General features: G+C 45.0%; 1 long non-coding RNA gene across 1 annotated transcript; it reads left to right on the top strand.

Moving 5' to 3' along the window:
* The first annotated feature begins 1433 nt into the window (after positions 1-1433).
* LOC142491934 (uncharacterized) lies at positions 1434-10198 on the top strand. The gene is made up of 3 exons (XR_012800599.1): positions 1434-1523; positions 8197-8315; positions 8991-10198. It is a non-coding gene; the product is annotated as an uncharacterized LOC142491934 (long non-coding RNA).
* The last annotated feature ends 485 nt before the right edge of the window (positions 10199-10683 follow it).

Consider the following 10683-nt stretch of genomic DNA (forward strand, 5'->3'; position numbering starts at 1 on the left):
AGCCGCCGTGTCCACAGCTCCGCCAGGGGGAGAGAGTGGGGGCTGCTCCGGGCCGGGGGACTCAGGCAGGGACAGCTCGTCCTCCCTGTCCGGCGAAGAGGAAGACGACAAGTCTGGATCCGTCCGCCGTATCTATGCACCTCCGCCGGGGGAGGAGAAAGGGGGGCGGGCTCCGGCGGGGCGCGCCTGCGCAGAAAGCACTGGCGCACCAGCAGCAGGACACGGAGACCACCCACACACACAGAGACAAAACACACACACACTGACCGACACACTGACACTGACTGACACTCACACACACACACACACACACTGACTGACACAAACACACACACTGATTACTGGGTTACATTTAAATATATGGGATATCGTAGCGTACGAAATGAACGAGGATAAGGGACGGGATACATTGCATTTAGATTGAAAGACACTGCAGATGCAGCACTGTGGTCGCGCGCGCGGCCACCCCTAAGTCTGCCGTGGCACCGTTTTTTTCCATCTGTGCTCGTGGGCTCACTAAGTAGACTTAATGGCCCATCGGGATTAACACAGCGGGGGACCCTGCGTCTGAATGGGACTCACGCTGTGTGAATCCTACCGGGTTGCACCTGTCTGTAAGAGACGTGCACTGTGCACTAAGACTAAATCAGTCACTCTGCCTGCGCGCCTCTAACTGGCGATTGAGTGGATTTTATTTTAATAACAGCCTTGGGATCCCCCTGCATCCCGAGTTACAGGCCCTGTCCCTGCATGGTTTAAATGTCCCGGTCACGTGGGCCTCACATGGTATACCTACCAATCAGATTGGTTGGTGTACCATGTGATGGCTTCCATTTTTTTTTAAGGCTGTGGCGTCATCTTAAAGGGAGGGAAGCGTATGCTATCTGATTGTCTGGATTCCTACCCTTTAAGATGAGGTCACATACTTAAAAAAAAATGGAAGCTGTCACATGGTACACCAACCAATCGGATTGGGGGTGTACAATTTTTAGACTCAAATATGACGTCACATGCCTTATATAAGGCCTGTCCTGTCTCATTTGAGCCCAAGTAGCGTTCAGAGCAACATCTGGACCTTTTAGATTAGAAAGGGAAAAAAAAAAAGAAGGAAGAACTGAAGAACTCACAGGAGAATCCTCTTCAATCAACATATGATGATGGGTGTTCAAGAATATACGGAGCGCAAACCCAGGTGACTCACCAGGAGGAGAGAAGTTAAAAACATGACATAAACTGGTTGACAATATACAGTCAAATCATTATACAGTTAAAATTATTATTGTATTAATAAACAAAATGGGAATTTTCAAAATGTGTAAACTACAGAAACAAAGTGGAATATTTAAATAAGAAACATGCTGTATTATTAAGAAGGAAGTTTATTTAATGTACAAGATTGTATAATTTCCAATAAAAATCATAATTTTTTTTTTTTAAACAGCCGATCATGGACTTCTGCGCATCGGCTGTTGAGGAGCATTGCGTCGCAGGTCAAGAGTAGGACGAGGGTGAATCCAGCAAAGGTAAGACACACATTGATTGTAATTTATGTAATTGTTTTTTTTTTTTAGGTTGCCCATTGACTGCCAATGTGTTTATATGTGCCCATTTCTGGGTATAGATAAACACAGTGACAATCAATGCATTTTTTGGCAAATTATGGCTTTTATTTAAATGTGATGTATTTTATTTGGTGCTTGTATTTTTTTAGGTTGCCCAGTTATTGCCATTGTGGAAAACCATTCCCATATTATGGGCATGGTTTACCACTGTGACAATCATTTGATTTATTGGCAGATGTTTTCTTTTTAATTGAAATGTAATGTACTTTATTCAGTGCTTGTTTTTTTATTTGTAGCTTGCCCATTCATTGCCATTGTGGCAATCAATGCCCATATTGTGGGCATGGTTTACCACTGTGACAATCAGTGGGTAGAGGGGGGGGGGGTAGTTGCCCCAAGGAGGGTGGATAGGCCTCCCGTGTGTGTAGCGGGAGGGGGGTTAACCCCTTAATTACCATAGTGGTTAACAACCGCTACGGTGATTAAGGGGTTGCAGGTCAGTAGTTCGTTTTTTTATTTTACTGTCGGTGCCCATTGATGAAGAGAACACAGAGGAAGACGAGGAGGACGAGGACAGCTTCCATCCTAGCAGGGGTAAGTACAACTAATTTACTATATGCTGGAAGGGTAATGGGAGGGGTTGACTCTTTCATTACCAATTTGGTTTCTACCGCTAAGGAAATGAAGGGGTAAACCCCTCCTGCAACCTTCCTGGTAGGCCTAACCACCCAACCTGGGGTAACCACCCCCTTCAGACACACCCTCGACCCTCAATAAACCAGGTACTCTCTAGCCGCTAAGGTAATGAAGCTTCTATTTTGATAACACAGTATTGAAGCAGGGGGTCTCCGGATCTGAATCGCATTAATTTCAGCCTCAGGGACCCCTGCTTCCCGAGTTACAGGCGCTGTTATGGGGTTGCCGGTATCTCCCTGCATTGTTTAAATGTCCCAGTCACGTGGGCCATGACGTGGGAGAATTTAAACATGGCGGGGATACCGGCACCCAATAACGGGGGCCTGTAACTCGGTAAGAAGGGGGTCCCCGAACCTACAATTAATTAGACTCAACTCCGGAGACCCCCTGCTTCAATACTATGTTATTAAAATAAAAGCCGTTCGATTGCCTATTAGAGGCACACAAGGAGAGTGACTGATTCAGTCTCACTCTTACTGAGCATCTCTTAGAAACAGGTGCAACCCGGTAGGATTCACACAGTGCGAGTCCCATTCAGACGCAGAGACCCCCACTGTGTTAATCCCGATGGGCCATTACCGACTGCTTGGTGATGTGAGGTGGACTGTCAAGTCTTTGTACACGGTTGACCAGCCCATTCTCGCGGCCAAGCGATCGACCATAGCTCTACATCGGTATGCAACTCGGCACCGAGAAAAACACCTAAGAGACAGTGTAAGCATCACTTTCTCCAAACCCCAAAGCGACGGAAGCTGAAGAAGCCAGATTGCTCGCGAGTTGCCCAGGTGAATCCAGGTGTGCGTCTCAGGTCAATTAGGCCGCAGCCATGTGGAGCACACCTGTGGAGGATTCAGATAGTTTGGCAGGTTCCGCAACTAACAGTAGGAAGCTTGCATGACCGCGTCGAACACCAGCGAGGAAAACACCTGTGAGGTTGCGTGAGCAATACTTTACTTGATGCCAAGGTGACAGCAGCTAGATGAGGAGGGTCGGGAGGTTTCTAGGGTGATAATGGGCTCGCATCTCTGGAGGATCAGGCGGTGATCATGCACGGGAAATGCATGTGGCGATAGGAGGGAAGTAGCCATGACAACCATATTAAGTATGAGGTGAGGTTACCCAACACCACAATCCGAGCAGCGCTGGCGAGAAAAGTCCCAGAGGAGCTCAGTAGAATTGGTGAGCAGGGAAACCACCGTAACGCGGGTCTAAAGCAGTATCGCCAAAGTACAAAAGGTGCCAAGAACAGCAGTGAAGGTGGGAAAAGAAGGAGGCTCAGTGAGGCAGGGTGTGGCCTAACACCACAACACAGGCAAATACAGCTCACGTAAAATTATAACATACAAACCACAAGAGCAAACTAACAAGAAAAAGAAAAGCAAGAACACAAATACCGTAATAGTTCAATAAATCACAATATATTCTTAACTTCTCAAGCTCTAATAAATACTTAAAATATATGAGTGCATATATAAAATCTAGAACGACAACCTCACTAAAATCAAAGTAACACAATATGGATAAATGAATGGACTAAACAGCTAGTGCTAAAAAAGCACAAACAAGGAGAAAAAGAAATGAAAAAGAAACAAACTACATCATATTCCCCAGAGGTATCAGAGGCAGAGAATCATCGCAGCTTAATATCAGAACCGAAAGATCATGGCATATCTGCTGCAGCAGAAACGGCTAAGGAAGGGATTAAGTTAATTTCAGCCGTCTTTGAAGAAAACATTTCATATAGAAAGAAATGCAATCCAAAAAACATTAACCCAAATGAACACATAGGGGAAGTTCCACAGGCCTCCATTAAATCAAGGCAACCTAAATGGGTAGCAGATGTTGTTTTCCCTGAGTTTAACTGGTATCCACTAAGCTAATTATATACAAAAAGAAAAGCCAGTTAGTTATCTCATTAGAATAGGCTTGTTAAATTAGCACTGCCTTGCGTTAGCTCGACACGGCACGCAATACACCTGTCTTACTGACATTACCTCCATCCAGACACTGAAATATGGTGGTTGGGGGGAGAGAGAGAGGATAGTTCCACTATCACACACCATACTTTAGTGCTCCACTGCTCACTCCTGTAGCTAATCATCCTGGTGGATACGCTCCTGTATTTTAAAGCAGATCACTTCCAGGTGTGAGCAGTAGAGCTGTAAAGTACGCTGTGACCGTGGCGCTATCCAGCAGCTGGGATACTTCAATGCTGGAGCTGCTGCCCTAAATAGCAGAGGTTGTGGGTTCTGATCCTGTTGGGACTGACGCCTTTATCAACAAGCAGCCTTAGGCCCAATTATACCAAAAAAACTGCAGGGCTGCAAAGCGATCCGGTGACGTTGCGCGCTTGAAAAACAAATGAAACAAAACCATGAAGAGTGCACATGCCAAGCGCGATGTAAGCGGCGCTACGTACTGCAGAGCGTTTGTCTCGAGGAGATTTGAGATTTTGTTTTTTTTCACACTGAGGCCGCATCACGTGATTTGCACGGCCAATCACAGCGCATCTTCAACAAACCAGGAAGTGAAGAACTGTGCAGGTCTCCCTGCAGCAGCGCTACAAATCTCTTCTGCATGTGCACTTGTACTGTAGCACGGCTACGATGACGTCACCGGATCGCTTTGCAGCTCTGCAGTTTTCGGTATAATTGAGGCCTGATTAGGCTTGGCAGTATAAGTCTGATGGAAATCTTTTAGGAGGTGTGGGGTGCGAGTCATTTAAATATACTTTGCATATTCTATTAGCATATCTTCCAGGTATCTATGGTGTGATCAGTTTGGAGCACATATATTTCTCCATATGTTATTTCGAGGGAGGTTTGAGGGGACATATATAGTGACTCTAGTAAAATAGGTCTCTCTCCCCCCCACCCCCCCTATTTCAGGGTCTGGAGAGATGGAGAGAGCTAACACCACCTTTAGTGACAACCTAAATAACGTCAGTACAAAACAAAGAAAATAACCCCTCCAAAAAGCGCTTACCTACACTAATTAAGGTGTGATAAATACAGTGCTAAAAATTATATAATACGTGCTAACACAACAAACAGTCTAACTATTGCTGTAAGAGCAAGCAGCTAGGTGACAATAATGTCAGGTTATTCCAAACCTGATACAAAACAGTGCACAAACAATATTAAAGTCCCCAGCGCTAAAGTCCAAGATACCGTGATCTTCAGATAGTCTCTGATATTAAAGATGGTAACTGGGCTCTGTTGAAAATGTTCCAGATGGGATGTGTCCTAGGAATGGACGGATGCACGTCTGAAATACAGATGAGAGGCACACCTGATTGCGCAGCGTTTTCTAGCAATCAGATCCCTATCTAAGACAGTGATGATTCCTACTCACATGATGAACGCCAATGTAGTCAGTGGAGAGAATCTGTGCTTGTTCCTCTTCTTTCAGCTCCTCTCACGACCCCACGTGCAGGCAGCTTTCTGGAGGAGACCTCAATCCACAATGGCGTCGGGGGTGGCTCCGTTGCGAAACCCCCACCGAGGGAAGGAATGGGCACAATATGGTGTAGTTTGAAACACTTTAATTAGCTAATACACTAAAAAACACATTAAAATACACTCACATGGTGCAATACCGAATTGTATTGCTCAAATTGCCGTCCGCAGCTTGCAAATCCTGCCCGCAAGATACAGAGAATCCCTGCACGCAGACACGCTGGTGGTACTGAGCGTGTGACGTCACCGCTGCCGGGAACTCTCCTTGCAGAGGCTACGGTGGCTGGGTTGGCTCAAGTGACTAGACTCCTCCTCCCTACGCGTTTCGTGACACGTGGTCACTTCGTCAGGGGATCCGCGTTTCGTGACACGTGGTCACTTCGTCAGGGGAAGTGACCACGTGTCACGAAACGCGTAGGGAGGAGGAGTCTAGTCACTTGAGCCAACCCAGCCACCGTAGCCTCTGCAAGGAGAGTTCCCGGCAGCGGTGACGTCACACGCTCAGTACCACCAGCGTGTCTGCGTGCAGGGATTCTCTGTATCTTGCGGGCAGGATTTGCAAGCTGCGGACGGCAATTTGAGCAATACAATTCGGTATTGCACCATGTGAGTGTATTTTAATGTGTTTTTTAGTGTATTAGCTAATTAAAGTGTTTCAAACTACACCATATTGTGCCCATTCCTTCCCTCGGTGGGGGTTTCGCAACGGAGCCACCCCCGACGCCATTGTGGATTGAGGTCTCCTCCAGAAAGCTGCCTGCACGTGGGGTCGTGAGAGGAGCTGAAAGAAGAGGAACAAGCACAGATTCTCTCCACTGACTACATTGGCGTTCATCATGTGAGTAGGAATCATCACTGTCTTAGATAGGGATCTGATTGCTAGAAAACGCTGCGCAATCAGGTGTGCCTCTCATCTGTATTTCAGACGTGCATCCGTCCATTCCTAGGACACATCCCATCTGGAACATTTTCAACAGAGCCCAGTTACCATCTTTAATATCAGAGACTATCTGAAGATCACGGTATCTTGGACTTTAGCGCTGGGGACTTTAATATTGTTTGTGCACTAAATAACGTCAGGTTTAATCTCTGCGTTAACTTGAACAGCCTTTACTGGATATGGGATGTTAAGGGGAGCACCTCCTTTGCATTTCATTAGCACTAACGGCCGGGGGGGGGGGGGAAATAACCATAAATTATGAGTTGGAAGCCAGAACCCAGGGATGTGATTCAGAAGTTCAAAAACTGCAACACATCGTTGAATCACAAGACAAAACCATAAAAACCAGGCATAAGAAACTGGAAGACTTTCAAAATGGAAGCTGCAGGAACAACCTGCGCATAACAGGTATCCTGGAATCTGTCAAAGGGAATGCGCTTCTACAAATGTTTTCAAAATGGCTACCACAACAATTAAAAGTGCTTGTAAGAGACATGTGCAGAGGTACAACCAGGAAGACAGATTTGGGGAAATTAAACCATGGCTTTATTCAGCCTGTCACTTTATACAATGCATGAAATCAGAAAAATAAACAAATAAACAGCCTATCCCTTTGTAATGGCTAACTCACTTCCCCAGTCCCTAGCTGCAGGGCTAGGGGGATAACCCCCTTACCAACCTATCACCCCAAAGTGTAAAGAGGTTCCTCAAAGCAGGTGGCCCTTCATGTCAGTCTCTGAGTCTGGGTTGGTGTCCGTTGAGGGGCCAGCCTCTGGCGGTTCCCGGGTTCGCTGTACCCTGGAATAGAGGGCTTGTCCCGGTGTCTTGATGTCAGCACACAGTCCTTCTGTGTGCTCAAGAGTCTCCCCAAGCAGTTTTCAGCAGGAGGCTTTTCTACAGGTCTGCTTAGCCAGGTGGAGACTAGTTAATTGTCTTTAGCTACAATTAACCAGCTCCCTGCTGGATTCCTCAGCCCACTACAGGCTTATATTGAAGCCTTATTTAGACAAGGGTTAAGTGCTAAACAAAGAAGGAAGTATACTAATTGAAAGTGCATATTAAATAGGCCTGACTGACCACAAATAAAACAAGACCAAGGCCTGTAATTTTAAGATTCCTCAATTATGCAGATAATATTCTTCAGCGTATGGGAAAAGATTTTTCCTCTCAACTGGCATTGAAGAGAAATGAATTTCCCCCAATTTGTAAATAATTATTTCAGAAAGGGAAACAATTTGCCCTTCTATACCCAGCCAAACTGAGATGTGTCAAGGAATCAGAAACTTTGCTCTTTGACACCCCAGAAAAGGCAAAACTGTCCTACAAAATACTCTCAGATTCACCATAGGAATATAAAGATATATCCGGTAAATTCATGTAAAAGTTGGGTTGCATGAAAATAGTTGGATTGGGCATTGAAATACCACATGAAAGATGGTCAACAATTAAAAGTAATATCTTGTTGTTTATAGTATTTGATTTAAAAGTTGTGTTGTTTGTTAAAAATGTGTACCAAATGTAACAATGCCCCATCCTACAGATCCTAGGGGGGTCTCTGGCTGGGAGGGATCCCCTTGACCCAGATCAAAATCATTACAGTACAGGACTTGAATGTGATGTAGCGGTCAGCGCAAGGTGTTCTCAGAAGATAAAAAGATGGTAAAAACACATAAAATTAATGCATGTATTAAATTTGTATTTAATAGACATGGTCAATCTTGTTTGTCAATGGGAGTGGGGGAGAGGGGGAGGGGGAAGAGGGAGGGAGAGTGGTGGAAAGGGGAGGGGAAAGGGAGTAGAAGGTAATTCACTTGGTGATGTTACAATATAATACTATAAACACTAGTCATATGTTTCAGTGACTCACACGGCCTTATGTGAGACCCTTCCCTCAGAGACTTGAACCAAAACGAATTGGTTAGATGCATCCGCAAAGAGACACAAAAGGAAATAATGATGAACCCCAATTCCTAATATCAACATTGTCTCCTGGAATGGGGGAGGACTGAACTCACCAGTTAAGAGGGAAAATATATTTTCCCATATTAAAAAGTCTCTGCCTCCTATGATACTTGAACAAGAAACACATCTGTTAAATGAATACATGAAAAGACTTAAAACACCATGGATAAAGGATATAATTGCAGCATCCTACACGGAGACGTAACGAGGAGTTGCTGTAATATTGAACAAAGACTTAAACTATGCGATTCACAAAATTGTGAGACCCAGGGGATGTCTACTACCTTATAGTAGACATCACTGTGAAAGGCTCTAGGTTGTTGTTAGTTAATATCTATGCTCTTTATATGCCTCACCATATTTCTTTTGCAGATTTACATGAAAAGCTGCTTGAGTGGAAAAGCACGACTGTAATCGTAGGTTGGGATTTCTATGTGGTGGATGACTGGAGCTTAGCTTAGACAGATCTGGAAACAAGGTGACACCCCCTCACTCTCACCTAGATACTTACATTTTTCAAAAACAACTTAAATCTAGCTGACCCTGGGAAGATACAAAATCCACAAGAATGAGATGACACGTTCTTTTCACATGCTCATAATGTATTTACCCGAATAGATTACATTCTAATCCTCAACCAATCTCTTACAAAAAAATCAGTGTAACAAAAATAGAAGACATGATAATATCGGAGCATGCTCCTATATGGATTAAATGGAAATTAGATTCTCCCAAAATAGCCTCACGGAATTGGCGGATGCACGTAAAAAGATTGCTTTAAAAATCAGTGGTTTAATTTAATAAGTGTTAACAAATAACATATAAGGGAAACTATACTCTAGCAGGGTTGCGCAAACTTTTTTGCCTGCTCTCACCCCATGCTCGCGCCCCCCCCCCCCCTTTCCTTTTCTTCAGCGTTTTCTGACATCGCAACGTCATGTGAAGTCGCGTTGCCATGGCAACTTCACATCATTTAGCAGCTGACGGAGAACGGCAAGGGATATACATATATAAGCTTCGGGCGCTCCTCCGGCATTTAATTTAAATGTTGTGGGGAAGAGCGCGGGGCCTCTGTAAGTGTCGCCCCCCCCCCAGAAAATGTTGCACCCGCTCCCCAGTTTGCACACCCCTGCTCTACAGGAAACTTCCAAAGCTGTGTTAAGAGGACACATGTAATGCCCCTTCCCCGGCTACTAAAGGCTGTCACATCTGGTAGTTCCAGAATATGTATGGAAATGCTCAATCTCTCAGGCCTTCTAATAGGGTGCTGGGTTAGTGCTGGCTGGACGGGGATGAAAGGGCAATCCACCCATGCTATCGGTTGATCGGGGTTGCCCAAGTGGGTCAATACGGTGGAATCCAGAGAGAGAGAAAACTGAAAGAAGCGCATTCCCTGATCCCAGACGGCTGACACTGGAAGCGACACACGGAACCAGAGTGTCCGCGAGACACCGACGTTTGCGGAGCTTAGAAAAAGTCTATTGATGCAGGAGATTCGACTCCGGCTGTTTTTAAAGTTTTTTTACATGCGCCTAAAGAATGTGCTTATTGTAAGTACAAAATCTTAAGGTTTTATTGGGTTTACGATAAAGATTTGTGTACCACCTACACTGCTGTGCCTCTTCTTCCATCTCTCCTGAAATTCTCATGCATTTGTTCCCGAGTATTGTATGTATGTATATATAAAACAAAAAGGGACCGCGCGGGCTCCATAGTGTAAATTGTAAAAGGTTTATTACCACAATGCTAAAATCAATGCACTCACAACAATTCAGTAGAAAAAAGCGCCTTGGATAGAAACTCTGGGGTCCTGTAGTACTTCTGCCGGTTCAGAGCTTGAAGCTTGTGGTTAGCAGCATGCACTGGTCTTCCACATACACGGTCGGGTAGTTCCCTTTAGTGTGCGTCCACACAATGCTCCCCCGGCACATTAGAATCTGCGCTTTCTGGTTCCACTTGCTTCAGCTCTCTTGCGCAATAGCAGGTAAATTATAGGAACAGTTTCCAGGATCATCCAAGACAGCGCTTTCACACCCTTACGCGTTTTGTCGCTAAGTGAATGTAT

Source organism: Ascaphus truei, chromosome 4 (genome assembly GCF_040206685.1).
Source record: "Ascaphus truei isolate aAscTru1 chromosome 4, aAscTru1.hap1, whole genome shotgun sequence".
In the NCBI taxonomy this organism is placed as follows: domain Eukaryota; kingdom Metazoa; phylum Chordata; class Amphibia; order Anura; family Ascaphidae; genus Ascaphus; species Ascaphus truei.